This window comes from Ctenocephalides felis, unplaced genomic scaffold (assembly GCF_003426905.1).
Source record: "Ctenocephalides felis isolate EL2017-DRISC unplaced genomic scaffold, ASM342690v1 CF-g0.4_SCAFFOLD_03572, whole genome shotgun sequence".
In the NCBI taxonomy this organism is placed as follows: domain Eukaryota; kingdom Metazoa; phylum Arthropoda; class Insecta; order Siphonaptera; family Pulicidae; genus Ctenocephalides; species Ctenocephalides felis.
The window spans coordinates 36,726,936-36,732,935 of record NW_020539726.1 but is presented as its reverse complement, the minus strand read 5'-3'; the positions used below and the strand labels follow the sequence as shown (position 1 = coordinate 36,732,935).

Below are 6,000 nucleotides of genomic sequence, written 5' to 3'. Positions count from 1 at the left end.
ATTTATTATTCTCTTTGCTCGCATTTTTATGCATAATTCTTCATTAGGACATAAAATACAAACACACTTATATATATATATATATATATATAGATATATATATATATATATATATATAGTTATATACATATATATATATAATTTTATACTCCACTTGACGTGACAAAATCTCAGAAATTAATATTAGAGATTACACACTTTAGGTAATTGAAAAATCTCGTCTAAGATTTATATATATATATATATATATATATATATATTTATATATATATATACAAGTAATTTTTATCATTATAATGTGATATTTCAGAATAAAATGAAACACAAACTTTTGCACCTTAATCCTGCAAAATTTATATCCATCGCGCGTTCTACATCAATATTAAAAAGAAATTTTGTTATATATATATATATATAAATATATATATATATATATATATATATGTATGTATGTATGTATGTATATATAAGAAATGATTTGGAGTATGTAATCCAGTTACAAAGTTGTATTTTGTTTTTAGGCAGACCGACGACGACGAGTCCTGAATACCTAACATTTTTTTTGTAAAAGTTATTTTGTGGAAGTTATCAAACAGGATTTGCTTTACTTTGATGAAAAAGGACGCACAATTTGGTGAGTTAGATTTTTTATAAATTGTTTTTATTATAAAACACAAATAATATTTATCTTAAAAACTTCAAGAACACTGCGTATCTTAAAATTTCCCAAAATTATTTACTCTTCGCTCTCTTATCTTATTTTTATACATCACTTTTTGGTACATTTTCTAGTAGAGTATTTTCTATCTATTAGCAAAACGAGAAGTTCTAGAAAGTTTTGATGTTAGATAATATTATACATAATTTAATTACGTAACAAATTCCCAAATACATCATAAATATTATTCGAATGGTTTAGAAGTTACAGTCGATGAAACAAAAAAATGCACAAAATATAGTGCATTCCAATACAAGATGTCACGGTATGCATTATGTGCAAAGTCTTAGAACAACTTCTGGTTTCTCTGAAAATTAGTATAGTTGATTATAGAAATATAATTTTTGATCAAAAATTCAAAAAATTACCCAGACTAAGTACAGTCTAAGCGACAACCTAGTATAAATGTTCCCGCAAGTGCGTTTAGACTGTTTTTGTACTGGAGCACTTTTCCATTTTTATATGAATTATAAAAATATAATTTAAAAATTTGAAAAATTAAAAAATTTCAAAAATTACTCAGACTAAGTACAGTCTAAAAATAAGTGACAACCTGGTGAAAATATATTCGCAAGTGCGTTTTGAATGTAAATTTTTGAAATGTAATTTTGCGCAAAAATTTAAAAAATTACCCAGGCTAAGCACAGTCTAAGTGACAATCCGATGTAAATATATTCGCAAGTGCGTTTAGATTGTGACTGCACTGGAGCACTTTTCCATTTTTATGTAAATTAATAGAAAATGGAAATTAAGTTTACGAGAGAACGGAGCGTCCTATTTGAATAATTCAAAAAACATCCAACTCTTAATGATTCGTAAAACTAGTAAATAGTATTTTGGAAAAGCAGGTCCAGTCGTTTCGGAGATCAAATAAAAAAAGTGAAAAAAATTATTAGACATGTGCACAATTATCCGGTGTTTTGTAGATATTTTAATAATAAAAACAAAATTTGTTTATTTTTGTATGGGTTTATTTATTTGTTATACAGCGACCCGGCGCCGACGCGCTTCTTTTTTGACAAAAAGTTTAAAATTTCCAACATACTTCAAAGTACAACAAAATCAAAATTCAATTGATTCACAAAATTTGGGAGATTTCAAAAATATATTATTTTTCAAAGTTGAATATTTAAAAAAAAAAAAATATTGGTACGGGAAGTTCCAGAAATTTGTCTTAAGGCACGATGCCATGCACCATTAGTTTTTTTATAATATATTTTTGAATATTGATGTGAATTTTAATTCTAGATAAGTTATGAAAATGTAATTTTGTGTCAAAAACTGTAAAAAATCACCCGGACTAAACACAGTCTAAGCGACAACTCGGTACAAATATACTTGCAAGTGCGTTTAGACTGTTTCTGTACAAGAATGTTTTTTCAATTTTGTGAGTAAACTATTGAAAAATGTAAAAATACCGCCAAGCAAAGCACAGTCCAAGTGAAAATGTCGCACAGAATTATTTGCAAATGCGTTTAGACTGTGACTATAGCGCGCTTTTTCAATTTTGTGTATTTGGCAACTATTTTTTTTTTAATTGATTTCGAAATGAAATGACGATTGTTAGTGTTCTGGAGATAAATTGATTTATGATTTACATTCAATTTGCTCAGATATAACAATAAGATAGAAAAAATAATGAAAGTTACAGTATTTGTAATGATATATTTGCAAAGGTTTAAAATTTCTCGAATATTTTATGAACGTACGGGAAGTTCCAGCAATTTTCCTTAAAGCACAATGCCATACACCACTAGTTTAATTTTGGATGAGTTTGTGTAACAAATCATTTAAATTATAGAAATGTTTCGGGACTTATGAGCAATTTAGGAAAAAAATGAATTACATGAAATCAGACTATTAATTTTCCAAAATAATTCTCAAATTTGCAAAAAAATACTTCAATCCTCACCAAATTTTTTTTGGCAGTTAATAATCAAATTATAACTTAGTATGTTCATTAAGACCATGTACTCTATCGCCATAATAATAAAAAAACATATAATTAATAATTATCAAATTAGATTTTTGCTAAATAAATTATTATCTAGCTCTTATTAAATTCTGTCTGGTTTTTCATTAGATTCAAACTTGCTTCATAATATTATTTAAATGTACTAGATTGTTTCAACAAAATATTATTCATTATTAAATAAACTAGATTCAAAATTATTACTTCGATTTGTTGAGTGCAAGTCCCAGTGCTTTGTTTTGTATAGTTTGTAATCTCCGTAAGTTCGTCTCTATTTATTTATTTATTTATTTATTCATAAGCAAGCCGTAAACAATAATAATAGATATCTTATTATTAATATTTTTATTAATTCTATAATAATATAGTATATTCATTGAGACAATATACTCTATCGCCATACAAAATAGATTCATTAAAATCACTTCTAGCAAACCATTTTTTTTGACAAAAACACAAACTTCTCTTCCAAAAAATCTCAGATTTTCATTTCCAATTTCTGGCAGCAAAAAATCGAACATCCTTCGATTTTATATATTCATTGACACGCCATTATTCGTGTTCGAATTTTCTTTATGTATAATTTATATTTGCTCGCGTATGGGGGTGTGCGAATAAATGAATTGTATGAATAAATAAAATCGATCCGGATGCGAGAAAGTTAGTCGAGAGGCATCAATTCGTGAACAATTCCACACTCCCTTGACGATACGTCGAGATTGGCACATTAATATATTATTTTGAGGGGGGGCGATGCGCAGCCCTTGGACTAAATCATATGTAGAAATCAGGATAGATATTGTTAAGTTCCGGAAGGAGAAATTTATGGTTTTGCCAGAAAATCCGATGTGAATTTTATGTTTTTTTGACGTTTCAAGTCATGTTAAGATCTGTTTTGAAACCTTCTGTAATTTTTGTTACAAATTCTTTTGAATGTGAAAAGATCATGGTAAAAATATTATAGGAACCCAATGAGAATACAAAAGAATTCAATTGAAATCTTATAAAAATCTGACAAAAAATCGACAAAATTCTAATAAATATCTTAAAATGTTTAATAGAACAAGAAGTTGATAAGAATCTGATGAGGATCTTAATAGAAACTGATAAGAATCTCATGAGAAACTAATAAGAATTTTATAATATTTCCATAAGAATCTAATAAGGTTATAACAAGAATAATATAAGGGATAACTAGTGGTGTCGTGCCTTAAGGCAAGTTGCTGGAACTTCTCGTACCGTAATGAAATATTCGAAAAGTTTTCAAATATATTATTACAAATAATGTAACTTTCATTATTTTTGCTATCTTATTGTTATATCTGAGCAAATCAAATGTAAATTATAAATCAATTTATCTCCAATCGTCATTTCATTTCGAATTCAATTTCAAAAAAATAGTTGCCTAATTTACACAAAATTGAAAAAGTGCTCCCGCATAGTCACAGTCTAAACACATTTGCAAATAATTATGTGCGATATTTTTCTTATTTTTTGACGATTTTTGGACATTAAAGTTAACAACAATGTAATCAAAATCTTGAAAGATTCCGATAAGAATTTCATAATAAAGTTAAAAGGTTTTAACAAGAATCTTATAAAGTTCTAATAAGAACTTGATAAGGAATTAGAATTTTAAGATGATTCGATAAAAATCTTAAAATATTTTCATAAGAAACCAATGAAAATATTATAAGGGTCAATGAGAATCTGATGAAAACCTTATAACAATATTATTAGAATCTTATTAGGATCTTAAGGGTTTCTTATAATATTCTGATGAGATGGATCCTCATTATATTCTTACAAGAAAATTATAAGATACCGGAATCTTATTCAATAGTGACAAAATTCTGTTTAAATTTTTAGATTGTTATTAGATTCCATATCGGGATTTTTTTTTATTCTTCTCAGAAACGTAAAAAATTTATTAGAAAGAAATTCATTTACTTCTGACTAAATTCTCTTAAATTTGAGTTACATTCTTATAGTGAGATTATAGTGATGTTCTTCATAGATTTATATTACATCTTTATTAAATTTGAAATCTAAACTATTGCAAAAAAGTAATAAAATCTGTTCCCTAAAGCTTAAATATTACTAAATTCTGACTAGATCTTTGTTGACGCTTTTCAAAAATTTAAAAGCCTTCAGAATCTAATAAGAATCTCATAATAACTCAATATGAATTCAACTAAAATCTTACAAAAATCTATTAAAAAATCTTACGAGAATTTTATTAGGTCTTCACCAGAATCTGTTAAAATCTTACCAGTGTTAAATTGTTTTATTATCAGAATATTTAGAAATTCTTATCTAAATCAGATTCAATTCTGCCGAAGAAATCCAATCAAAAACACATTGGATTCTGATAGGATTCTTATTAAATTCAAGCCAGATTCTTATGAAATTCTTAATACATACTTGAGTTTTTGCTACAGACTTTGTAGATTGTGTCAGAATCTAGAAATTTCTCAGAATTTTTATTAGATTCTTATTTGATTGAAACTGAAATCTTAAATATTACAAAATGATAAAGAAATACTAAAATATGTCTCCAAATTCATGTTTCCAACTAAATGATTACTAAATTCTACCTAGAATCTAACTTGATTATAACTTGCTTCTAGCTTTATTCTTATTTAATTACAATTAAAATATTACTAAAATCTTTCTAAAATCTTGCCTAAGTTTTGCTAAAATTTTACTAACATGAAATTTAATACAAATGTGAGTAATTATTTAAAGTCATAAAAATTTAGGCGCTTACTAGCAGGATTTTGTGCACTAAAATTGATATAATTAAGAATATTTTTTAAATGTGTTTGAGAGATATATATAGAAAATTGCAATGTTCAATTCAATCTTTGGTTGATGTACTCAAATCTTACACTGATCGGAAAGTTTATGCAACTTGCCTTAAGTCAAAATGCCACTTACACCTAGTTATTAGCCTGGGTTGCATAAAAGAATTTTCTTTGCTATACAAAAAAAAAATAGTTATTGTTATAAATATTGTTGTACTGTACCTCCACCGTATCCTTAGACAATTATCTATTTATCTCGACTTTAAGACCATTAATTTACAATTCGAAATTGAATTTTGTTCCTGTCTACCTTGTTAATTAGTAAACTCGTCCGTCGGTTCGTCTGTCTATTTTGTCGGTCTTTAAAGAAAATTGAAACTGGTGATATTAATAGCTAAAAGCATCGTAAAAGCAGAAATGGAAGCTATAAATTTCATCCGGTTTTCTAGACGGAAAACGAAGCTTTTGCATCGTTTAGTAACAGTAAATAACTAAACGAGGTA

The 6,000-nt window shown here is 26.6% G+C and overlaps 1 protein-coding gene across 1 annotated transcript in view; it reads left to right on the top strand.

Annotated features, from left to right (window-relative positions):
* The first annotated feature begins 516 nt into the window (after window positions 1–516).
* The window catches only part of LOC113387837 (28S ribosomal protein S29, mitochondrial-like), a 76,290-nt gene continuing 70,806 nt past the window's right edge, over window positions 517–6,000 (top strand). Inside the window, exon 1 of the mRNA XM_026625219.1 lies at window positions 517–634. The gene's annotated coding sequence lies outside the window, so the exon portion shown is untranslated. The remainder of the gene's footprint in view (window positions 635–6,000) is intronic.